At 38.8% G+C, this 27,113-nt stretch overlaps 3 pseudogenes; 1 reads left to right on the top strand and 2 right to left on the bottom strand.

Annotated features, from left to right (window-relative positions):
* The window catches only part of LOC141518397 (TIP41-like protein), a 222,997-nt pseudogene extending 203,228 nt beyond the window's left edge, over window positions 1–19,769 (top strand).
* Window positions 11,030–13,219, bottom strand: LOC141518399 (double-stranded RNA-binding protein Staufen homolog 1-like; annotated as a pseudogene).
* Window positions 19,770–23,121: 3,352 nt separating the features above from the next.
* LOC141518395 (putative E3 ubiquitin-protein ligase TRIML1 pseudogene) lies at window positions 23,122–26,881 on the bottom strand (annotated as a pseudogene).
* Window positions 26,882–27,113: the final 232 nt, after the last annotated feature.

Below are 27,113 nucleotides of genomic sequence, written 5' to 3'. Positions count from 1 at the left end.
CCTGAAAGATATTTTCTAGGCTTTTTTTTTGATCTAGGCTTTTTGGTAGACCAATAATTCATAAATTATCTCTTCTGGATCTATGTTTTTGACTGTTTGTTTTTCCTAAAAAATACTTTATGTTTTCTTTAAATTTTTTCAGTCTTTTGTCTTTGTTTGATATTATCTTGGTGTCTCATAGACATTGGTTTCTATTTGTTCAATTCTGATTTTTAGGGTTTTATTTTCTTGTTAGCTTTTTTGTTTTTTTTTCTAGTTTGTTAATTTTACTTTTTGTTGAGTTGTATTCCTTTTCCAATTGTCTGATTTTATTTCTTGAAGAACTATATCCTTTTTCTGGTTGGTTATTTTTACTTTTAAAGGAGTTGATTTCTTAGGTCAATATTTCATGTTTTTCCTGCATGGCTCTCATTTCTCCTTTTCCCTTTTTCTTCTTCCTCTCTTCTTTAGTTTTTAAATTCCTTTTTTTAGCTTACATTTGTGTGTGTGTGTGTTTTGCAAGGCAATGGGGTTAAGTGACTTGCCCAAGTTCACACAGCTAGGCTGGATTTGAATTCAGATCCTCCTGACTTCAGGGCCTGTGCTCTATCTACTGTGCCATGTAGCTGCCCCTAAATCCTTTTTTAAAGATATTCTATGAGGTTTTGGATTTGAATACAATTCATAGACTCCTTTGAGACTTCCCATGTGAGTAATTTGTCACTGCTTTCTTCTGAGGTAGCATTTTTTCATCTCTATCTCCATGGTAGCTTTCTATGGTTAGTGCTATTTCAGCTTATTTGTTCATTTTGATTGTTTGAGATCTGCTCTTGGAAAATGGGGAATATAGACCCAAGTGTTTTGTGCTGGAGCTGGGGTCTAATTCCTGGCTTATCATTTGCCAAGATATTGCCAATGCAACCAAAGCATTGCCTAGGCAGTGATTTGTTTCCTGCTTCATGTCCAGGCTCTGCCTATGCAAACAAACTGGTTTGTTTCCAACCCAGTTCCATCATTTGGCCCCAGGACCCACCCTGCTGACTTGGAGTGCAGTTTGGCACCCAGGACCTGGAATGCAGTGTGACTAAAAGTCTCCTGCTGGTTTCCCAGTCTCCAGCTTAGTTCGGCTTCATTTCCTCTTTACCCTGAAGAGAGAGACCTTCACTCAAGATCCTCCATGATATCTATTGTTCTCACTCTCTCTCTCTCTCTCTCTCTCTCTCTCTCTCTCTCTCTCTCTCTCTCTTTGGGGGGTGGGTGGGATCTGTAGCTTTGATGTCTCTTCCAGAAATGATGCTTGGAGACAACAATTATAGAATCCAGAATGTTTCTCTCTTTGACATTGAATTCAAGGGCACTGATGTTTTAATATCTGTAAAAATGTTAATATGTGTCTTCAACAGCTCTTGGTTTGCCTTTATTTAGTGATTAAGGGTTGGAAAGAAAAAAAGTGAGGCAGAGAATGACTTCTTTAACCTAATCAAAAAAAAATTCAATCTGGTTGGTTTCTGGCCAATACCACTATTTATATTCATTCTTTTTTTTAATTAAAGATTTTATTTATTTTGAGTTTTACAATTTTTACCCCAATCTCACTTCCCTCCCCCACTCCCCCCCCCACAGAAAGCAATTTGTCAGTCTTTACATTTTACATTCATTCTTTCTTAACCAACCAGGTCCCAAGTTCGTATAGATACAGAAAAATTGAAATTCAGAGGACAGATTAAATTTTTTTGAGGTAGTTCTGTTATTTGAATATGAACTTCATGCAGTGGTAGGATTCAGTTGGATCACACTTGTCTGGCAGAACAAATATCTAATTTTATGATGATTTTTCAACAAACCAGCTGTTAAAATGGCATTTATATTCAAGGTTCTCTCTGAGGTGGACTCCTGAGTAGCTGCCCAATGTGAAAATCAAAAATTTACATTTCTTATTCTTTTTTTTTTTACATTCATCTTCACAACAGTGTTTTCCAAATGCCCATAGTAAAGTTCATTTTGTCTCTAGGTGAAAAAAGATGGACAGAACTATGCTTGAAATATTTGTTTATTCATTTCTTAAAATTCATTATCATCACTCTATTGAAATAGAAAGTACTTAGCTATGGCTGCCCATCTCGAAGATATATATTTTATAAATGGTTTGGCATTAGTGATTGATATTTTAAATGAAATTTTTCTTCTTTCAAATTCACTGCAAGAAATGTAGACATAATAAAGGCTAAAAAACTCATGATAAGATGTATTAAATCATTTGAAATGTTTGAAAAGGAAAAGGTGCCATACAAAAAAATTAATGAATTAATTACTCCAGAAACATATAGAAACATAAAATTTGTAGAAAATCGTTGATTTGTCTTTTTTAAGAAAACATTATAATGAATTTGAAAAAAAGCTTAATGGATGGTGAACATTTAAAAGCAAGTTGTAGCCAATTTCAGTATAGAAATAAATGCTGATTTATCAATTTTATGGAGTTAGATTACTGGAATATTTAATTATTAGTTCCAGCTTGTATTTAATGACATTTTTACTTATCAAATTGATATAAATGATTATTGAGATTTTGTGGAAAACATTTTAAAAACTTCCCAGAACTATGTGATTCCTGAAAGTGTTCAAAGAGCTAAAAACATTAGAACAATTGCTGTAAGCTCAGCAGAGACAGAAAGGGTTTTTTCAAAGATGAACATTATATGTTCAGAGAAGATAAGTCACTTGTTTCTATTATATCAAACACAATGACTACTAATCTAACTGGCCTTCCAGTAAAGGTATGGAATTCTATTCCTATAGTGAAAAGATGGTTATTGATAAATCACATAGCCAATGATGCTTGGATAAAGGCAAAGAAATTTGCAAGTGAGGACACCAATCAAGGAACAATATGGAAATATCTTAATAGGGATTTTTTTTTTGTTTTTTTGTCAAATATTTTTAAATTTTTTATTAACATTTTAAAACTTTTATAATATAATCTAGTTTTGTACCTCTTTTATTGTTCTTATTTGAATATTAAATGCATGAAATATTAAACTAACTTTTGGTATATCTTTTTTTAAATTAAAATGGCCATTAAGGCAGAGAATCTGTCATTAATTTATTTGAATCCCACCAACACTTCATGGTCATGATCTTTCTTTTTTTTTAATTGATATTTTATTCTTCCAAATACATGTTATGAAAGTTTTTCAACATTCATCCATATGCCAATGTATATTTTTAAGTTACAGAATTTCCTTCCACTCTCCATTCCTACCTCCCTCCTCTCAGCGGCTAATAGTTGGGTTAATATTGTACATACACATTTGTGTTAAGCATATTTACAGATTAGTCATTTTTGGTATGAGGAATTAGGATTAAGGAAAAGAAATACATAAGAGATATTTTTTGTTTTAAAAAGTGAATGTAGAGTTCATCATATTTTGGAGGATTTGTTTTGTTTTGTTTTACTTCTCTTCCTCTGGATAGGGTTAGCATTGCCATACCCAGCCTAATATAGTTGTCTTAGCTCTCTGAACTGCTGAGGGGAAGCTGCTTCCGTCAAGGTTGTTCATCTTACAATGTTGTTAATGTGTACATTGCTCTCTTGTTTCTGCTCCCTTCACTCAGCATGAGATCCTGTAATTCCTTCCATGTTTCTCTAGAGTCCAACCATTTTTGTTTTCTTATACAACAATAGTATTCCATAATATTCATGTACCATATTGTTCAGCCTTTCTCCAGTTGATGGACATTTCCTCAATTGCCAATTCTTTGCCACTACAGAAAGAGGTACTGTGAATATTTTGGAACATGTGAGACTTTTCCAATTTTTTATGATTTTTTTCTGGATATAGGTCTAGAATTGAAACTGCTGAGTTAAAGGGTATGAACAGTTTTATTACTCTGTGGGCATAGTTCCATATTGCTCTCTAGAATGGTTGGATCTGTTCTATGGTCATGACTTTTCAAGCTTAAGTGTGAAAATTAGAATGATTTCTTTTATTGAGATTTTTCTTAAGGATTGATGATGTGCTCACCAGTGTGAATGACATAGGGCTCTAGCACAAGATTGACAAGACACAGAGAGAATGCATATACTTCAATGTTGAGTCCGGCGGAGGCAACTCAGGCCAACATCAATATGATGCATAAGCTGGTTCGTTTATTGATTACAGGATACATACTTTCATACTCTACATTTACGTAACCAATTACATAAGCGTTTTAGCAAGCATTTTTTTCACATGCATACCTTGTGTATGTCTTAGGTCATTGTTTTGAGAACCAAACAGTGTTTTGATAAACAGAGTGAAGATTGTTTTGAGAACCAAACAGTGATTTCAGAGTGCAGAAGGTAATTATCTCAGAATGCGCTATCTATCTGAGCCTGGGAATACATCTTGTTAGCTTAGACATGAAGCTACTCCCTTATCTAAGCTCTGAAGTACATCTTGCTTGTTAAAGCACATAACTATTTCTGTGTTAACCCTTCAAAGCTCTTAGCCTGGAACACATGTGACACAACACTTCAAGAAATAGTAAAATGGGGGTAGGCAGCTAGATGACACAATAGATATAGCACCAGTCCCGGAGTCAGGAGGACCTGAGTTCAAATTTGGCCTTAGACACTTAATAATTGCTTAGCTGTGTGGCTTTGGGCAAGTTACTCTTAACCCCATTGCCTTAAATAAATAAAATTTTAAAAAATAGTAAAATAGCAAATTTAATGTATGTTGTACCACTCTCTACAGAGCCTCATAAAATAGTACTAATATCTACCTGTATAGGAGGCAGACTGTGAGAAGCTCAAGTTTTCCAAAAAGAATGGATCTCAACCTAGAGGTGACAGGAAAATAAATGCATGGAATCTCAATAGAATGTCATGTAATATGAGCTCTCTGTGGAACCCTCACTGGAGACATCTGGTTTATTTTGGGGATAGCCATAGGGGTGTTGGCATAGGTTATCAGAGTAAGTTTTCTTTAAGAGATGATGAGCTGCTTTTCCTTGTGTCCACATTTTCTGGTGTCTTAAAATATAGAAAACGAAAGTTTGATGTGGGCAGGTACTATAAAAATATGCTGATGGAACTAAGAGTTTCAGTTGTGATAGAATGGAATCTCACAATGCATATTGATATATCCTAAAGGCCAATCAGAGGCAGTGGAAATGACACAAAATCATGTTTTTCATGAAGAGGTTAATTTAATGAACTCAATCAAGAACTTCTACAATTTTCATAGAATTCCTGGAAATTCAAATATTGTGCAGTTTGATAGCTTTCAGTTTTAGTTGTAGAAAAATACTGATAAAAGGAAAAATTGGAAAGAAGTGACTTGAGGTCATTTTATATGAACAGAGAAAGTTTATATTTTCCCTTAAAATTATTGTTAAATGGGATTTTAAGGCAAAAGATTCATAATAGAACCAAAAAAACTAATTATTTCCATAATTTTAAGCTATTTCACCAAAAAACTAATTATTTCCATAATTTTAAGCTATTTCATCCATTGAAACAGTGATTAATGGTATATATATCTCAACTGTGATCCTTCACTGACAGATGAGGTGATATCACAACTGGTTTCTGGCCAGCATCTTTTGAAGGTAGGGGCTTATTCTTTTTTTTGCAAGGCAAATGAGGTTAAGTGACTTGCCCAAGTCCACACAGCTAGGTAATTAATAAATGTCTGAGGTCCGATTTGAACTCAGGTATACCTGACTCCAGGGCCGGCTATCCACTGCGCCACCTAGCTGCCCCTTAAGGGCTTATTCTTGGTTATCTTGTACTGATGATGTTTTGTACTTATATCTCACATAACATCATAATACGAATATATATGTTAAAGTTTGGTATCAGTACTGATTAGTTTTAGGTATATAACTATTTACTAGAGAGTTCTAACTTCCTTGATCTTAGTGATCTGACTCTTGGTAGAACAAGATCCTTGCAAATTCACATTCTAGGGATTTCACTCATACCTGTTGTTTGCTAATTGGTAGATTCAGTCTCTGCAATCTGGATTTTGTCATTCAGCAATCCTGGGGCTCATCTCATTTTCAAAATGTGGGTTTACATACCTCAGCCATGTGGACAGAGAACTGAATAACAATCAGTTAAGATTCTACTTCATTCACAGATCTTTTTGGAATAAGTGAAATGGATCAATTTATTCAACTGATCAGAGAATGTATGAAGTGAAATGCAGAGTGGTAAGCTCTACTGCACTAAATTTTAAAGGATCCTGGCCTTACAGCCCAAAGTCTTGGGTTTGAGTACCATGACTCCTAGTGACTTGCTATGTGGTACCATATTTCACATAAATTTACTTTAAGAAAAATATTTTGGAAAAAGTCAAGTGCTATAGATATATAAACTATTATTGTGAATAAATACTCAGTAATTATTACTGCACTAATTACATGCATATTGGCATGATATTTTAAGGTTTATAAAGTACTTCCTGGTAATAATCCTCCAACAGGGTAAGGCAAATATCATTTTCTCTATTGTAGAGTTAAAATCTTTGACTTTACTATTTATGGCCTATGTGACACTGGGCAAGTGTTGGAACCTCTATGTGCTTCATTTGTAGAAAAGAAGGAAGCTGAACTAGGTTATCTCTATGTTTTTCATTCTAAAGGTGTGTTCCTGCGACATTAAGGAATAAGGAAAGATGAAATTAAAGGGCTTATATATTTAGACAATTCACTAAGGTCAATAGCACAAAGTAGATTAATCAGAACCATTTTCCTTGCTATCAGGTCCGCTACTCTTTCTAATTAAACCAAAGGGCAGAGCAGTGCATTGTCAACCTCTACATCAATGAGAGCCTAAACAGCACATTGGACTTGGAGTCAAGAAATACATTGGAGATAAAATGTAAGGGGGATTCCAGGGCAGACCCTAGGTGATAGCTTACTGCTACCAGACCTAAAAGTGGCAGGCGGCAAAACTGCCTGGTACTGATTAAGAATTAAAGTATTGGACCAGTGGACTAAGATAGGGGCAGAAGAACCAGTAGTTAATGACTATATTAATCTACTGTTTGACAAATTCAAAGTCATTAGCTTCTAGAATGAGAACTCACCATCCAACAAAAACTATTGGGAAAATTGGAAAATAGAATGGCAAAAACTATGCATAGACCCACATCTCAAATCCAAACCAAAATAATTTCAAAATGAGTACAGGATTTAGACATAAAGGGCAATACCATAGATTAATTAATAGATTAAGAAATTCTCTATCTTGTGGGATCTATGGAAAGGGGAGAAATTTATGACCAAACAAGAAATAGAGTATATTATAAATTGTGAAATGGATGATTTTGACTATATTCAATTAGTCAATTTGTGCACTAATAAAATCAATGCTGCCAAGGTTAGAAGGAAAACAGAAAGCTAGGAAACAATTTTCATAGCTAGGGATTCTGATAAAGATCTCCTTTCTAAAGTTTATAGAAAATTGAATAAAATTTATAAATAATTCCTCAGTTGATAAATGATCAAAAGATATAAATAGGTAGTATTCAAACAAAGTAAATACAATGATATGGAAAAATTATTCAAATCATTATTGATTAGAGAAATGCGAATTAAAACAACTTCATACCTATCAGATTGGCTAAAATGACAAAAAGGGAAACCTATCAATCTTGGAGAGATTGTGGGAGGATCGGGACAATAATCTAACTAATCCAATTGTTCTCAAGAGCAATATGGAACTATACCCAAAGAGTAATGAAACCAATCATACCCTTAGACTCAGCAATACAAATAATACTCAGTCTATAAAGAAATCATAAAATTTGGGAAAGGTCCCACAGGTTCCAAAATAATTGAAATTTCTTTTTGTAATGGCAAAGAATTGGAAATTGAGGGGACACCCATGAGTTAGAGAAGGGCTGAACAGGTTATGGCATATGAATGCTATGAAGTACTATTGTTTTATAAGAAACCATGAATGGTCAGTCTCTAGAGAAACCTTGAAAGAAATACACAAATTAATGCTAAGAAAAGGGAGCAGAACCAAGATAATTTTATGCACAAATTACAAAAACATTGTGAGTTGATCAACAATGATGGATGTAGTTCCTCTTAGCAGTTTAGAGATTTAGGACAGCACTGGGAGATCTGTTATGGACAATGTCATCCACATCCAGATAGGAAAAAACAACACAGAATCTGAATGAAGACTATATTCATTTTCAAAATTTTCTCTTATGTTTTTTCTTCCTATATCATAGTTTTGCTTCTTTTCATTTATCTTAATTCATCATATATAAAATAACTAATATATAAACACGTTAAATACAAATACACATGTGTAACTATTTTGAGACTATTCATTACTGAGGGGGAGGGGTGGGAAGGAAGAATGGAAGAAAATTGTGAAACTTATAAATATTCAAGTTGATGAATGTTGAAAAACTCATGACATGTAATAGGAAAAAATACCAATCAAAAAAACTTTAAAAAAAAAGAATTGCATTTCAAAACCACCTCTATAATTAGTTACAGTACCCTGGACAAAACACCTAACCTCTCTTCATCTGATGGATGCATTTATAAAATGAAAAACTAGAACTTGATAGCCTCCAAGATCCTTTCCAGTTTTAAATATAAGATGCTCTATTATATTTAGCACTCAAATTAAAGGAAAGTAGTATGGAAACATGGGAAATACATTAGTTGAAGGTTCCTGGCCCTGGGTCTGACATTAACTATCTCCATGGCCTTGGCCATGTGGCTTCTACTCTATGAGCTTGCGTTTTCTTCTAAGTAATGTTTGCAATGGGAGAAGGGTGGATAAGATGCTCATCTGCAATCTGAGGGGACTGAATTTGACTCCTAAGGTCCTTTCTATAATTATTTCTAGAATTATTATTATTTCTATAATAATAATTATTATTATTCTATACTATTATGAGCTCTGCATTTATTATCTTAGGATATTCTGGACTTTTTGAAGTCCCCTGGATCTGTGAACTAGGATGAAGTTCCATCTTTATCAAAAAAATTCTACTGAGGAAAAAAGGTGGTACAGTGGAGACAGTTCTGGACATTGAGTTAAGTGGGTCTAAGATCAAATGCTGAGTCAGACATTTATCAACTGGATGGTCCTGGGACATTAACTTCACTCAAACTCAGTTTATTCCTCTTTAAAATGAAGGAGTTGAACTAGGGTTTTTATTATAAAGATTTTATTATAAAGATTGGGTCCAAAATGGACTTATGCTCCTTTCCCCCCAACATTACTTAACTATAGAATGTCCTCAGGAGAATCACAAACATGAGAGCTGGAAAGGATCCTGAAGTAGGATCAAATTCAACCCTCTTCATTTTGCAACTGAGAATACTTGAAGCTCAGAAAGGAAAAGAGGCTTGATTAAGCTCACCTAAGGAAGAGAGGGCAGAGTTGGCATTCCTCCTCAGTGTCGCTCAACTCCAAATCTTGTGCTCTTTCATCTACTTCATACACACTACCTGTATCATTTACATGTTGATAGGACACATGGAGTGCTATTGTCCATCAGCAAACTGATTGAGTTCTCAATGAAATCCACACAGCTCTTAAAATTTGATAATTGGCAGTTTTTCCCCCTGTTTGTTTTAATGAGGGGTTAGGTAACAATTCATAGAATGAATTGAAAATGTGGTGGACCAACTTTTTAAAAAATTTACCTAGTGATTTAATTGACATAAGAATTGATAGGAAGGAAACTCCTGGGAATTCATTGGGCCATCAACTCTGTCAATGATAAATTCTCTTAGAGGAGGAGGTTTTTTTTTTTTTAGTATGACGATTTATTGGTGACAAACACTCAGTTTTACTTACATTCCATGGGGAGAAAAAATTTCCAGTGTGAACAATGAACTGAAGCAGTACTTAACTTGCAAGGCGACCATGCTTTTTTACCTGGACCATATGCAAAAACTTACTGTACACATTTCTGTGCACAATAACACAACATCAAAAGCAACACAGTTTTATATATAAACATCGTTAATTTTTTTCAGCCCTACATGGAAATGTAATTCAATAGTATAAATCACTCAAGGAAAATCAATCTGCAGTTTTTGTATGTACTACACTGAGATCATATCCTGTAGTGTTGTGAAAGCTGTGTGCCACAAAGAGCTATATATACACACGTTTAGTTTTTTAATAATCTTTAAAAAGATCAAAATTCATTTATTTTAAGTTCTGTTGTGTTTAACAAAAAAAGGAAATAGTAAATGAACCAAGTGATCATGTGAAGCTTAAAATTCCTAAAATGTCCAATTTACTGGGGTGGCTAGGTGGCGTAGTGGATAGAGCACTGGCCTTGGAGTCAGGAGTACCTGAGTTCAAATCCGGCCTCAGACACTTAATAATTACTAGCTGTGTGGCCTTGGGCAAGCCACTTAACCCCCTTGCCTTGCAAAAACTAAAAAAAACAACAACAAATGTCCAATTTACACAACCATTGGGCAACTTCATCAAGGTTCTGTATATAGAGGGATATATAGAGAGATGTGTGTGTGTACACACACATCTCTCTAAATATCTGGGATAGTAAACTTGATGGCACACAATTGGCATCATTGGAATGGTCCTTGGCTATTCCGATAAAAACAAAATGTATAGCCGCATACATGGATATGATCTTTGCAGGTTAGTTTACAGAGAACGTCAGTCTCAGACAAGTTTCTAAACTGTGCTATATCACTAGATACAATTGAGAAACTTTTAAATGAAAAAAACACATAGTGTTGTTTCAATCAAACAAAAAAGGAAACTAAAAATGTATCACTGTCTTAGGATAAAGCAATGGTTATGGTATCAGTAAGTACAAGGAAGATGGAAGGGCTGCAGCACTCACTCTATAACAGGTTACACTGAATAGGAAGCATTTGATTTTCTCTGGTGCTTTAAGACTTGGGTCAAGTCTAAGGTCTGTCAGGCACTGCTGTCCAGTGTCTGTCCCTAAAGGTTTGAGAGCCAGTTTGAGAAGGGGATTGCTTTCCTTTTCTGGTTTCACACATCTGTAAAAACACAAGACAAAGCACTGAACACCATGTGACTCTAGGATGATGAACAATTACTTCCAAGTTGAGATAGGAGGACTCAATACAGGAGACCAGACAGTTGATCTTTCTTCACTTGATCCTCCTTCCCCATGAACATATCCAAGCAGTAGCTTGTGCATGATTTTAGCTGTCAGAATTCCTCCACTGCCACCACCTGTCTGGCCCCACCAGAAGAAACCATGAGAGTTCACAATCACAGCCTCCTCTTGTTTGACTCCATTTTCATCACTATTGCCTTCTCCATTTCATCATTCACCACATCTTTCCGCCCACTGGAGGCATCAGAAATTCCAAAATTGCAAAGCAGTTTCAGTATATTCAGTATATATGTTGAATTTTTTAAGTGATTTGTGGCCAGAAAAGGTTCAGCACCTCCCACACACAGACATTGATCCATTTCCTGTTCTTGGCATCTCTGTACTTTGTTGGTCCAACTCAGACAGCAGCTTTAAAATGTTCAGTGCAGCCATATCATGGCAGGATTCCACATCCTTTCCAATTCCATGGCTGATCAGTGGTGGCTGAGAGGAGCAGTTTTAAGAGAGACAAATTCATTCATGTTGTTTTTGGGGAAGTCTTTGTACTTCATCTGCATTCCCTGGACATTGGAAAGGTAATCCAGTTGCTCGGATGGTCTAGTAAGTGGCCCATGGGGGACATGGCCTGAGGAGATGTTATTCTTTAAAATGGTCTCTGCTGTGGGCGAGGTTTCCCCAAACAACAGCTCTCTAGCAGTCATGGCTGTGACTGTAGCCTTGGTGGGATTCAGAGCTACCCTAGTAAACTCTTTGGTATGATGTCCTTGATTGACTCCTACTGCCTGTGCCGCTTCAGGCACCATGGGAAGAGTTCCTGCTGGAAGCTGCTGATGACTGAGATAAGGCATCCTAAATTCATCTTCCTTATTATTATTATTTTTTTTTAGGTTTTTGCAAGGCAAATGGGGTTAAGTGGCTTGCCCAAGGCCACACAGCTAGGTCATTATTAAGTGTCTGAGACCGGATTTGAACTCAGATACTCCTGATTCCAGGGCGGGTGCTTTATCCACTATACCACCTAGCTGCCCCATTCATCTTCCTTATTACTGGTCACATATACAGCATCAGAGTTGGGTTCAAAAAAGGTAACTTTTCTTCCATCACCGGGTTTCTGTCCTGGGGTCTTTTCTTCTGTCTTTAGCCCTGGCTTTGGGGGCTGGGCTTGGGGGGACTTTGAAACCTAGGATCTCTAACATATTTTCAGCTGCCTTGTTCTTTGCCACCTTTTTATTTGTGCCCATTCCTTCAGCAGTGTGGCCACCAACTTTGACCTGCATAACAAATTCCCTGCGCGGTGGAAGACCTCGCTCAGTGAGAAGCAAGTATTCAGGCTCCTTATCTTTTCTGGCCTGCTGGATCTGGGCAAGTCGGCTACTAGGCTTCATTCCCTGACCATATTCTGGGCTTGTCTGTAGCTGAACTATTGATTTTGTTTTCTTTTTGATTCACGGTTTCATTTTCTCAACTGTAGGGAGTGGGGGTAATATTTTTAGTTCCTCGAGGACAGCTATCTATAGCATCATTCTTCTTTGAAATCTTACTTTTCCCTTCACCTTCACCTTCACCCATGAATTCACCAACTGATACCTTTGTCACAGAACTCCATGTGAGGTGCGCCACTCTCCCTGGTGACCTCAAAATTCACAGGCAGGTTCCATTTAAGTGCAATCTCAAACACTTGGCTTATTTCAGATTTATTGAGATTTTCATCATCTGGTTGTCCTCCATTCACCTCTGGTGTCTCAGGCAGGGCCTCATTCTGCAAGATTGCCAATGCCTTTGCAGCTGCACCATGTTTTGCTGCCTGTCTTGTTCGTCCTTGCCCATTAAATTGTTGTCCTCCAATGGCAAGTTCAACTTGCTAAAGTAAAGGTGGGACAGGAAATGGATAAAAGTACCCTGGGGGATTGGTCCCTCCTCTCAGATTATACTTATGGGTGGACTGCATTCTTGTGGAGGGATCTACAGGCTTGTGCAGTGGTTTTATTCCAAGTTTCATGCAAAGTGCATTTAGTTGCACTGTCTGGATTCCTTCCTTCGCTACGAATAGGGCGTGCTGTTGGTTTAGGAAATTTTGTCCCCTTCAAAGCTTTGGCAGCCGCTGAGTGTTGGCCTTTTTTCATACTAGTTCCTTCGGCTCCCCAGTGCTGGTCTCCGAGTGTCAGCTGTACCGTAGATACCTTGGAAAGAGGGTGGTTTTGGTTGCAGTTCAGTGAGGTGATGATTAGAGATGCCTGGATTCCCGGGCCAGTCCCCCGCCCAAGGACCGCTTAGGCGGTGTTTGTGAAGGGGGGAGGGGGCGCGGAATGGCCTGCGGGGGGGCGGGGAGGGAGGGAGAGGGGAGCCGAGCCAGAAGCTGCGGCCACAGGGCAAACACTAAAGAGAATGAGAGGGGGAGTTTTTGACCTGGCATCCATGAACTTTGAAGGAACATATAATAGAATCGATTTGTTGAACAAAAAGGCAGAATGTTCTTAATTTTTTTGAGAATGAACCATAATTTTATTGATCCAGCCAACATGACTTCTGGTGAATAGGCAGTGATGTGAGGGATTGTTTTTAGTTGCAGTTGAAAACCTCATCTTTGCAATGATCATCTTGCATAAGTCTTCTGCTAGTTTTTCCTGGGGCAGATCCTTAGAGATCCAGATGTGTCCTTCCCCTTTGGAAAACAGGGAGAGAAGCAAGGGCCAAGAGGTCCTTGAAAAGCACCATTTGGGGGACTGTAAATTAGAGTTCCATCCATAGCATTGTAAAATGCTATATGCCCTCTTGCATAATCCAGGAAAATGCCCACTTTAGGAACTGGGTGGTGGACATTCATATCTTGATGTGAATACCAGAGGCAAAAGTCATTTCCAGATAGGAAGGCTACAAGGGTAGAGGTAGCCCCAGGTGACCACAGCCCTTCCTTCTCATGGATGCTTTACAGATGCCCACTTCCCACTCCGTTTTATTCCCTACCTCCACTTCCCAGTAGTGTTTCCCTGAGGTGAAGCTCTGGGTAGCCAAGTCCCAGAGAGCAAAATCAAACCTCTCTGGGTTGTTGGGCACCTCCTGGGGGACAGAAACATATCTCACACTTTGCAAATTATCAGACAGGAGCAGGTGAGGATTGGCAGACTTAGACCCCTGTGGAAAGTCAAGAGCATTTCTGGCATCCCAGGGATGGGGTACATGGTCCATCTGGGGGACCTTACCACTGGATGTTCCAGAAGTAGCTCCTCAGTCCATTTCAATGTTTCTTTCCCATGCTGGAGCATTTAAATGGGAAGCTTCTTCCAAGTTTTCTCAGTTTGTGACATCCTTACTTGCAGACTGTGAATCTGATGGGTCATTTTTGCCTTGTCCTCCTCCAACTGTGCCAAGATGTCTTTGAATTCCTGGTCCAGTCTTTGCAGATAGAACTGTTTTTCTTCTGACAAGATCTGATGCTTTTTGTCAAACTGAACCTTCATAGGCTGTTTCACTGCCTGATCCTTCAACTTGAAATTTTCCTCTGGTGTCTTCTCTGAGTTCCTTTGCCGATTGAGGATCTCTTGGGACTGGCTGTCCTTGTTCTCCTTAAGCGCCAAGGTATCTTTTTCTTCCTTTTTTCCAGTCTTTGCAATTGCAGTTCTTCTTCCTCCCAAAAGAACTGGTGCATCTTCTCATATTCAGACACAACCAGCTGTTTGAGAGTTTGTCCCTCCCCCTCCCATTGGGTCTCTCTCATTGTCTTACATTCCAATTCCATTTGAAATATTTGTTCCTCACTATTGTTCTATTAGAAATGGGGGTGGGGTGGGGGTGGGGATGGGAATTCAGGGAAGTCTGGAGGAATTTGCATGAATTGATGCTGAGGGAGATGAGCAGAACCAGAAAAACACTGTACACCTTAACAGCAACATGGGGGTGAGGACCAAACTTGAAGGACTCGCTCATTCCATCAGTGCAACAATCAGGGACAATTTGGGGCTGTCTGCACTGGAGAATACCATCTGTATCCAGAGAAAGAACTGTGGAGTTTGAACAAAAACCAAGGACCATTACCCTTAAGTTAGGAAAAAGCCTGCTATCTTATTGTCTGATCTTGTTATCTCTTATACTTTATGTTTCTTCCTTAAGGATATGATTTTTCTCTCTCATCACATTCAATTTGGATCAATGTATACCATGGAAACAATGTAAAGACTGGCAAATTGCCTTCTGTGTGGGGGGGGAGGGAAGTAAGATTAGGAAAAAATTGTAAACTCAAAATAAATAAAATCTTTATAATAAAAAAAGAAATATTTGTTTCTGTCTGCAAACGTTCCCATGTGGCCTGGAGCTTCTTCAAGCACTGATCCCCAGTCATGTCCAAGGGAAGAACTTTGTGGTCTTTGTGCTCTGGTTCCACAAAGCAAGTCCCACACAGAGCTCTGTGGTCCTGCTTACAGAACAAGGTCACTTCTTTCCCATGTTGGTCACCCGTGTTTCAGGTCTCTGATGCTCTGTAGTAATAGGGGTCCAACCATCATGCCAAGGAGAGTCAAATGCTGCAGCCCCCCCATTGGACAAAGGGTCTACCAATTCAGTGACTGCCCTGCAGTTGGGGCAGGTTCCAGGTGTGGGGGCTTTCTCCCCCCCACCCCCAGCTGACAAGAAATTCTTTGCAGAAGATATGGCCAAAGTTGACCATCCTTGGGTCAGTGAAATTGTTCAGGTGGCATCCATTTTGAGACTTTGAAACAAATTTGTGGCATCCATGTTCCTGGCCTTCTAATCCTTTCTTCAAGGATAGTCTACTCAGGAAGATTTACTGGAACTCTATCTTCTGAGATCTAGCAACAGGAAAGATGAGAGGACTACCTAGCTGGGTTCTTTTACAGGGCTTCCCGCTGTTAGCCCCTCCCCTCATTCCATCACCAAAGTGTCCATTCCTATGGCTTTCCAGTGGTTCCAGGCTCTCTTTGGTGGAGTTCACACCTATATGAGTTGCTACCTTTTCCACTAAACCAAGCAGGGCTGCAGTTTTCCCAGTGGTGTCACATCTAGACAGTGCAGGCCAGAATTCTTTTTTTAGTGAGACCTTTACCACACAATGAGACTTTATTTCTTTCATTACTAAGACGTGTTGTTTGTAGGTTGATTGCCTTTGAGACTTCTGTGCTATATTTTTGTTCTTTCTTGAAAACTTTAAAATTCAGTCTTATCACAAAGCTAAAATTATCTGATTGATTTCCTATACTTAGTACAATTGTGTCTGTCATTTTAGGGACCAGGCTGTGAACTCTGTATCAATTAAGAAATTATCACTTTATTTTTTTTCTTTGTGTGCCAGTCATGTTGCTGGACCCATGTCAGGCTAGGGCTAGTAACAGCTTGGGGGATGAAGGAGAGGAGGATGAAGAGAGGAATGTACTGTTTGGTGGAGGGGAGTAGCAGGAGAGAATGGAAGCTGCCTCTGTCTCCCACCAGTGACATTCTTGCTGGTTCCCCAGGGCCAGAATGTCCTTAAAGAACCATATCTTGCATAGAAGAAGTGGTCCAGACTTCTTAGGGGTTTGGAATCTGAAGGTGGCCATGAAGTCAGTGACATTTATGGAATCCACATTGTTTTTGTCTGTGATTTTGAATTCAAGGGCACTGATGTTTATATATCTATATCTATCTATCTATCTATCTATCTATCTATCTATCTATCTATCTATCTATCTATCTATCTATAACAATTAGTCAGGAGTGCTTAAGGTAGTAGAAGTTAAAGAATGTCAAAAGAGTAGAAAGGAGGTTAAACTCTCCAAACAGACCTTATGATTGCACTTATTTTACAGATGACATGAGAAAATTGCTTGGTGATGTACTTAAATGAAGTATTGGGGCTATGACAGAAAATATAGATTGTTGTTTATCCTTCATTCTGGAAGAGGATCATCATCAGAGATGCGATGCCATGGGAGTGAATTGGTTTAAGTGAGGGAGAACTTTGAAAAATCAACAGCCTCACTGTGTTCTCTGGATACTTCTGGGTCCACAGGCCAACCAGCTACAGTTCAGGACAAACTAGTGATGACCCTGGATGTGTTGAGAGATTTTAAAGCTAAGGTCTTTACCAGTTTGCATTTTGCCTTAATTCAGTGATTAAGAGTAGGAGAGAAAGTGAGAGAGACAATCATCTCTTTAACCTAACACACAAAAAAAATCAATCTGGTTTTATTCTGGTCAATAAAGTTATTTGCATTCATTTTTTTTTTAGGTTTTTACAAGGCAAATGGAGTCAAGTGGCTTGCCCAAGGCCACTCAGCTAGGTAATTATTAAGTGCCTGAGACCAGATTTGAACCCAGGTACTCCTGACTCCAGGGCTGGTGCTTTATCCACTGCGCCACCTAGTCACCCTATTTCCATTCACTCTTAACCAATCGAGATCTGAGATCACACAGATAGAGAGAAACTGAGAGCCAGAGAACAGATTGAATTTTTTTGAGGTAGTTCTGTTTGAAGATGAACTTTACAGTGATGGCTTTTCAAGCTTAAGGATGAAAATTAGAGTGATGCCTTTACTGAGTTTTTCTTAAGAATCGATGGTATGCTCATCAGAAAGAATGACATAAGACTCTAGTTTGAGGCTGACTAGACTCATATGTTAAGAAAATGCATACACTTCAAGAAATAACAAAATAGAAAATTTAATGCATGTTGCACCATTTTCTTCAGAGCTTCATAAAATAGTATAATATCTACCTGTAAAGGAGCCAGTCTGAGAGAAGTTCAAGTTTCCAGAAAGAATGGATTTCAACCTTGAGGTAGTGCAGTTAAGTAAATGTATACAATCTCAATAGAATGTCATATAATATGAGTTTTCTGTGGAGTCCTCATTGGAGATGACTGGTCTATGTTGGGTGACAGCAGGTGGGGGTGTGGGCATGAAGCCTCAGAGGAGGTTGTCTAAGAGATAATGAGCTGTCTTTCTTTGTATCTAGATTTTCTGGAGCCTTGGTGTAAAGAAATTAAAAACTTGATATAGGCAGGTACTATACAATATGCTGTTGGAACTAAGATTTTCAGTTGTGATAGAACAGGATGTCACAGTACCTATTGCTATATCTTAAAGTCCAATCAGGGGAGTGGAAAGTACCAGAAACATTGTTTTTATGAAGAGCTTTATTTAATGAACCTAATCAAATAGTTCCTATTTTCATATCTCATTTTCAAAACATGGGTTTACATATGACAGATAAATGACAAGTTAGAGAATAGATTAAATTAAATAAACTACATGGAGTGGTAGTACTCAGTTGGTTTTCTCTGGTTCATAGATCCAATATTTAATTTATATTGAGTTCAGGGGACTGACTGTTAAAATGGCTCTTGTAATCAGGTTCTTTCTAAGGTGGGAGGCTGGGTCACTGACCAATGTAGAAACCACAAATTTACATTTCTTATTCTTCCTGCATTTCTAAGCTACCTCTGTTACCTGGGCAAATCACCTAACCTCTCTGCCTCTGACTAATTCATCTATAAAATGAAAAACCAGGAAAAAAACCAGGCTATCAAGATAGCCTCCAAGATCTCTTCTAGTTCTGCATTACATTTACTACTCAAATCAATGGAAAGTAGCATAGAAACATGAGAAATACACTAGCTGGAGACTCAGAATACCAGGTTCCTGGCCCTGACCCTGACATTTTCTAGCTACATGACCTTGGCCATGTGTCTTCTATTCTATGAAGCTTCAGTTTTCTTCTATGTAATGTCTGTAATGTGAGAAGCCTGGGTCAAATAGTCACATGCAAATTGAAGGGATTGAATTTGACTTCTAATGTCCTTTCTCTTTAATTCTATGATGTTATGACCTCTAAGTTTATTACCTAATGATATGATAAACTTTTGGAAGTCCTCTGGAACTATGAACTGGGATGAAGTTCCATCTTTGCTCAAAAACATTCTACTGGAGAAGGAAGTTGATAAAGTAGAGAGAGTCCTGGACATTGAGTCAAGTGGACCCAAGATCAAATGCTGAGTCAGACATCTATCAACTAGGTGGTCCTGGGGAAATCACATCTCTCAGCCTCAGTTTCTTCCTTTTTAAAATGAAGGAGTTGAACTAAGGACTTCTGAGGTTCCCCCTGAGTATGATACTATGACTTCAGTGGGAATCCTGCCTCTTATTGTGCTGTATGGCCTTGGGCAAGCCACTTTACCCCATTGCCTTGCCAAAAAAACCCTAAAAAAAAAAGCTTCCATGTGGCCTGTTGCTCCTACAAGCATTGACACATAGCTATGTCCAAGGGAAGGATTTTGTGGTCCTTTTGCTTTGGTGACACAAAGCAAGTCCCATACTTGGTTCTGTGGTCCTCTTCTCAGAACAAGGTCACTTCTTTCCCATGTTGGTCACAGGTATTCTGGTCCTTGATGCTTTACAGTAATGGGGATCCAAGCATCTTGCCCAGGAGAGCCAGATGCTACAATCTCCCATTATACAAAGTCTCCCAATGCAATTATTGCCTTGCAATTAGGGCAGGTTCTTGATTTGGGGACTTCCTTCCCCTGGCTGAGGAGACACTCTTTGCAGAAGACACTCTTGCTGTATGGCCAACCTTGGATCAAACAGTTCATGTACAAGAGATAAGTGGCATCCATTTTGAGGCTATCAAACAACTTTGTGGCATTCATATTCCTAGGCCTTCAGTAACTGGACCTCTAGACCGAGTTGTAGCAGCAGCAAAGATGAGAGGATTACCTTGCTTGGTTCTTTTATAGGGCTTGCCTCTGTTTGCCCCTGCCCTCATTCTAGGATCTCTCCTTTTTTGGGGGGTTCATACCTTTTCATTCAAATGAATTAATTGGTCTGATTGTGCCTAATGGTATCAAGCCTAGGCAATGCAGATCAGAATTGTCTTTTGGGGGGGTAGGGTGGAGGTTATGCTATGCAATGACCTTTTATTTATTTAGTTCCTTATTAAATTGTGTTGTTTGTACAATGACTGCCTTAGAGAAGTCTGTGCTACATGATTAATTTCTTACACTTAGTGGGATGAGCCTGTTATTTTCAGAAATTGGCTTTGGACTGTATGTGGATTAAGAAAACATTACCTTATCCTTTTTTCCCCCTCTGGGTATTGGCCATGTGGGTGAAATCAGGTCTGGCTGTGGTTGGTAACAGCTTGTGGGATGAGAGAGAGGAGGAAGAGGAGAGGAATGTAGGAATAGGTGGAGGGGAGTGGCAGGAGAGAATGGAAGCTGCCTCTGCCTCCCACCATTGTCTTTCTTGCCCGTTCCTCAGGGTCAGGTTGGCCCTAAAGGTCCACATCTTGCCGACAGGATGCAGTCAGACTTCTTGAGGCCTTCAAATCTGAAGGTAGTCAAGATGCATATCATGAAGTCAGCAGATAAGGAGAATTTACTGATGAACTATACATGTCATCTCTTCCAGAAATGATGCTTGGAGATAACACTTAGTAGAATTCAGAATGTTTCTCTCGTTGGTATTGAATTCAGGCACACTGATGTTTTTATATGTGTAAACAATTAACCAAGAGTGCTTAAGGTGCCATATGCTAAAAAATATCAAGAGAGCAGAAAGGAGGCTAAACAGTCCAAAGAGGTTCTTAGACTCTATGATTGGGCCCACACTACAGATGACAAGGGAACATTCTGATAAAAGGAAAAGTTGAAATGAAGTGACCTGAGCTGGATTCTCAAATTTTATATTGACAGAAACTTTCATATTTCCCCTTAAAATATTAAGTTAAATGAGATTTTAAGGCAAAATGTTCATAATAGATCCCCCAAATTATTTATTTCCAGAATTTCAAGCTAGTGGGCCCATTGAAACAGTGATTGATAGCATATATCTCTTCAGCTGTGACCCCTCACTGATAGATGTGTTTGCAATCCAACCAGTTTTTCACCTGCATCTTATAAAGAGTCCTGATGCTTTTGTACTTCTACCTTATAAAACACCTTAATATGAATAAATATGTTGAAGTTGGTATCAGTAAGGATTGGTTTTATGTATATAACTATCTCCTGGATAGTTCTGAATAGTTCAGACTTCCCTGACCTTAGTGACCTGACTCCATTGGTAGAACAAGAGCTTTGTAAGATCTCATTCTTGGGATTTCACTCATTTCTGTTGTCTAGTGATTAGTATATCCAGGCTCTGTTTTCTGGATTTCCTCATCAAGCAATCTAATTGTGCTCATATAATTTTCAAAACATGAGTTTATATACACTAGCCGTGTGTACAGAGAACTAAATAGTCACCAATCTAGGAATTACTTCATTCATAGACTTTTTAATCAGAGAATGTATGAAGTGAAATGGAGAATAGTAAGCTATACTGAACTCTAGTGTAAAGGACCCTGGCCTTGGAGTCAGAAGTTTTGAGTTTGACTGTCACTGCTACGGACTTGTAGTGTGGTGCCATATTTTGCATGTCTATTATAAGAAACATATCTTGTAAAATATCAAGCTATAGCTATATTATGACTAAATAAATACTCATTAATAGTAATGCATATTTACACTATATTTTAAGGTTTCTAAAGAACTTTTGGGAAACAATCCCTCAACAGGGGTAGTGCATATATCATTTTCTTTATTGTGGATTCAAATCTTGGCTTCACTATATATGGTCTATTTAACTTTGTGAAAATCTTGGAAGCTTTCTGTGTCTCATTTTTTTAGTTTAGTTTTTTTTTTGCAAGGCAATGGGGTGAAGTGGCTTTCCCAAGGCCACACAGCTAGGTAATTATTAAGTGTCTGAGGCTGGATTTGAATTCAGGTCCTCCTGACTCCAGGGCCGGTGCTCTATCCACTTTGCCACCTAGCTGCCCCTGTGTCTCATTTTTTAAAAGAAAGAATTTGAAATAGGCAGCCTCTTTGGTCTGAATTGTAAAGGTGTAAATTGTAAAGAGGTTACAGATTCAAGTTCAAGTACCTACAGCTGGCGAGTCAGATCCATTTTTTTTTTTCTTGATTCAGATCTAATCCTCACTCTTTCTAACTAAACCACAGGAAAGGATAGTGCATTATCAAACACTATATCAAGAGAGCCTCTGCAATACACTAGACTTGGAGTCAAGAATTGCAATTCAAAGTCGCCTTTAATGCTTATTAGCTGTATTACCTTAGACAAAACACCTAAAGTCTCTCTATCTCATTGATTCATCTGTAAAATGAAAAATAAAATCTTGACCACCTCCAAGAGACCATCTAGTTCCAAATCTATGGTGATGTGTTGTATTTAGCACCCAAACCAAAGGAAAGTAGTACAGAATCACAGGAAAGATACTAGTTGGAGAGTCAAGGCACCTGGTGTTTGGTATAAAGATTAGATGTAAAAACTACCTTAGGTTCTATTTACTCAACATTAATTAATGAATCTCCTCAACAGAACTGAAGACATAAGATCTGGGACAGGTCCTGCCACTTTATTTTGCAGCTGAGAAAACTTGAAATCCAGAGAGTTAAAAAGACTTGATTAGCATCACCCATGTGTGAGGAAGAGAGAGAAAAGCCGGCACGCCCCCTCAATATCCCTCATCTCCCAATCTAGTGCTCTTTCACCTACATCATACACTCTCCCTACATCATGTACAAGTTGATAGAGTAGAGGAGTGGGAGATCTTTTTTCATTGGAAAAGGCCTGTCATAGACTGGGGGCTATCATCTATCTGAAAACTGATTGTGATCCCTCTGAAATAATCTTCACTCTTTAAATTTAGTAATCAACAGGTTTTTTCCCCTAGTTTGTTTTAAAGAGGTGTTAGGTAACAATGCATAGAATAAATTGAAAATATGTTGGACCAAATTTTGGGCTTTTTTTTTTATTTTTGGCAAGGCAAGGCAATGGGGTTAAGTGACTTGCCTGAGGTCATACAGCAAAGTAAGTATTAAGTATCTGAGACTGGATTTGAACACAGGTCCTCCTGATTCCAGGGTTGATGCTCTATCCATTGCTTCACCCAGCTACCCCTCATCCATGAACTTTCAAAACACATATAATATAATTGATTTCTTTTGGTTGAAAAAAGAGGTAGAAGACTTTCATTGTTTTTGATAATGATCCTTTATTGATATACACAACATGGTTTCTGATAAATAGGAAGACATATAAGGAATTGCAGTGGAAAATCTCATTTTTGTAATGATTATCTTGTACAGAATTCTGCTAGTTCTTCCTGGGGCAGATCCTTAGAGATCCAGAGGTATTTTTCCCCTTTGGAAGGCAAGGAGAGAAGCAAGGAAAAAGAGGCCCTTGAAAAGCACCATTTGGGGGACTGTAAATTAGAGTTCCATCCATAGCATTGTAAAATGCTACATGCCCTCTTTCATAATCCAGGAAAATGCCCACCTTAGAAACAGGTTTGCGGATATTGATATTATGATGTGAATACCAGAGGCAAAAGTCATTTCCAAATGGGAAGGCTACAAGGGTATATGCAACCCCAGGTAACTTGCGGCTATTGCCCTTCCTTCTGATGGATGTTTTACAGATGCCCACTTCCCACTCCGTTTTATTCCCCACCTCCACTTCCCAGTAGTGTTTCCCTGAGGTGAAGTTCTGGGTAGCCAAGACCCAGAGAGCAAAGTCAAACCTCTCTGGGTTGTTAGGCACCTCCTGGGGGACAGAAACATATCTCACACTTTTCAAATCATCAGACAGGAGCAGATGAGGATTGGCTGTTTTCGGATCCAGACTTAGATCCCTGTGGAAAGTCAAGAGCATTTCTAGCATCCCAGGGATGGGGTACATGGTCCATCTGGGGGACCTTACCTCTGGATGTTCAAGAAGTAGCTCCTCAGTCCATTCCAGTGTGTCTTTCCCATGCTGGAGCATTTCAATGGGAAGCTTCTTCCAAGTGTTCTCAATTTCTGACATCCCCATTTTCAAACTGTGGATCTGATGGATCATTTTTGCTTTGTCCTCTTCCACCTTTGCCAAGAAGTCTTTGAATTCCTGGTCCAGTTTTTGCAGATGGAGCTGTTTTTCTTCTGACAAAGTCTGATACTTTTTGTCAAATTCAGCCTTCATAGACTGTTTCACAGTCTGATCCTTCAACTTGAATCTTTCTTCTGGTGTCTTCTCTGAGTTCCTTTGCCAACTGAGGATCTCTTGGGATTGGCTGTCCATGTTTTCCTTAAGCTTCAAGACATCTTTTTCTTCCTTGTCCAGTCTTTGCAATTGCAGCTCTTCTTCCTCCCAAAAGAACTGGTGCATCTTCTCATATTCAGACATAATGAGCTCTTTGAGAGTCTGCCCCTCCACCTCCCACTGGGCTACTCTCCTTGTCTTACATTCCAATTCCATTTGAAACTTCTGTTCCTGTCTCTGCAAAAGCTTCCATATGGTCTGGAGTTTCTGCAAGCACTGACCCACGGCCATATCCAAGGGAAGGACTTTATGGTCCATGTGTTCTGGTGCCACAAAGCAAGCTGCACACAGGGTTCTTTGGTCCTGCTCACAGAACAAGATCACTTCTTTCCCATGTTGGTTACAGGTGTTCAGCAATGGGGGTCCAAACATCTTGCCAAGAGCCTGATTCTGCAGCACCCCATTGTACAAAGAGTCTCCCCATGCAATGATTGCCTTGCAATTGGGGCAGGTTCCAGGTGTGGGAGCTTCCTTCCTCTGACTGAGAAGACATTCTTTGCAGAAGGTATGGCCATATTTGACCATCCCTGGGTCAGCCAAACAGTCCATGCACAAGAGATAAGTGGCATCCATTTTGAGGCTTTCAAACAACTTTGTGGTGTTCCTGGCCCTTCTAGTCCTTTCCTCAAGGATAGTTTAGTCAGGAAAAGAAACTAGAGCTCAAATCTCAGAGCTGTAGCAGCAGCAAAGATGAGAGGACTACCCTGCCGGGTTCTTTTATAGAGCTTCCCTCTGTTTGCCCCTGCCCTCATTCTTTTTGTGGGATTCACACCAATTTGAGTTGACACCTTTTCATTCAAATTCTTTAATGGATCTGAGTGTATCCAAAGGTGTCAAGTCTAGGCAATGCAGGCCAGAATTGTCTTTTTTTTTGGGGGGGGGGTAGAGTGGGGATTATACCATACCATGAGCTTTTTTTAAATTTAGTTCATCATTAAATTGTGTTATTTAAATGTTTAGTGCCTTTGAGAAGTCTGCATATAATTTTGTGTTTTCTTGCTGCTTTAAAGTTCGGTCTTATCATAAGGCCAGAAAAATATGATTGATTTCCTATACTTAGTAGGGATGTCTTTTATTTTCAGGAAACCAGGCTTTGGACTCTGTGGATTAAGAAATGATTATTATTGCTATTTTTCCTGTGGGAGCTAGTCATGTTGCTAGAGGCCGATCAGGCTGGAGCTAGTAATAGCTTGGGGGATGAGGGGTAGGAGGAAGAGGAGAGGAACGTAGGTATAAGTATAGGGAAGTGTTTGGGGAGAATGGAGGCTGCCTCTGCCTCCCACCATTGCCCATCTTCCTGGTGTCCCACTGCCAAGATGACCCTAAAGATGTAAGATCTTTAAAGATGTAAGATCTAAAGATGTGGATCTTATAGAGAGGAAGCTACCCAGACTACTTAGGAAAATGGGCCTATAAATGGAAATGAATTCAAAGTTGTTTATCTAAGGAAGGAATGGCAATTAAATCCAAGTAGACCCAGCAGTGGACTGTGGGGAGAGCAATTCTTTTTTAAAGGTACTGTATATAGGATGTAGGGTGCTATAGTTTCTATAGGGATTGGGAGACTACTGGGGGGTCTTCATGGAGCATGTGTTTTGTTTTGAGGGGTCACCAAGGTGAGATTGGGTATTGTTTGGAGTTTCTATGGAGGTTAGGATTGGTATCCTTAGGAAGGGATATGCAATGGGGTTCTTAACTAGGCAAGAATTAAATTCAGACCTGTATCCAACAGTTAGCTTCTAAGGTCTTGGCTCTAAAGATATATTCCTGTGATGGTAAGGAATGAAGAAAGAAAGAATTAAAGAGGTTATAGAATTAAAATGACTCATCAAGTTCAAGGACATAAAACTGACTAGTCAGATACATTTTTCTTGATATCAGGTCCACTGCTCCATCTAATTAAACCACAGTGCTTTGTCAGCTTCTGAGTAAAGAAGAGCCTTGACTTGGAGCCAAGAACTGGATTTCAAAGCCTCCTCTGTCACTTACTAGCTCTGTTACCCTGGGCAAAATACCTAATTCTCTGCATCTAATTGATTCATCTGTGAAATGGAAAGCAAAGATCTGATCAACTCCCAGATTCCTTGTAGTTCTAAATCTATGGTGTTTTATCATATTTAGTACTCAAAGCAAGGCAAAGTAGAATAGAGTCTTGTTGGAGAGTTAGGACACCTGGTTCCTGGCCCTGGTTCTGACATTTTCTTCCATTTTACTACCAGCATTGCCTCATTGTCATTGAGTACCCTTCCCTCTTCTGTCTCATTAAAAATATACTTTTTTTTTTTTGCAAGCCAAATGGGGTTAAGTGGCTTGCCCAAGGCCACACAGCTAGGTAATTATTAAGTGTCTGAGACCAGATTTGAACCCAGGTACTCCTGACTCCAGGGCCAGTGCTTTATCCACTGCACCACCTAGCTGCCCCTAAAAATATACTTCTCAAGAGTCATGAATCACATCAAATTATTATCACTTTAGACCTTACTCCTTTTTCAAGTACCCTCCATGGACAGCCAGTCTTCATGAACAAAAGCGTCATGCAAAGTCAAATCATTTCATGAGCCATTTGTACCTCTCCAGCATACTTCCTCCAATTGTAGCAAAAGTTTCAAGCAAATATATCTCTTCATGATGTTTTCATGTCCAGTTTCTCTATGTATACTTTTCCTCTCTCTCTCTCTGTTGTACTCCAACCATAACCTTGTAGCCCCAAACAAAGTATCAAGTACACTCTCTCCTACTGTCCCTTTAGCACCCCAATCAGGGTACTAAAAGTTAGCTAACAAGTTAACTAAAAGTTAGTTAACTTTGTTAACTAAATTTCTTTAGTCTAACACTTCTAAGTTTGTTCCCACCCTCTTCCTTTTTTAAACTATAAACCTCTAAGTGACTAATAAAGTAAAGTCACTTCTGT

Source organism: Macrotis lagotis, chromosome 3, assembly GCF_037893015.1.
Source record: "Macrotis lagotis isolate mMagLag1 chromosome 3, bilby.v1.9.chrom.fasta, whole genome shotgun sequence".
NCBI classification, from domain to species: Eukaryota; Metazoa; Chordata; class Mammalia; order Peramelemorphia; family Peramelidae; genus Macrotis; species Macrotis lagotis.
This window is presented reverse-complemented; position numbering and strand designations above follow the sequence as displayed.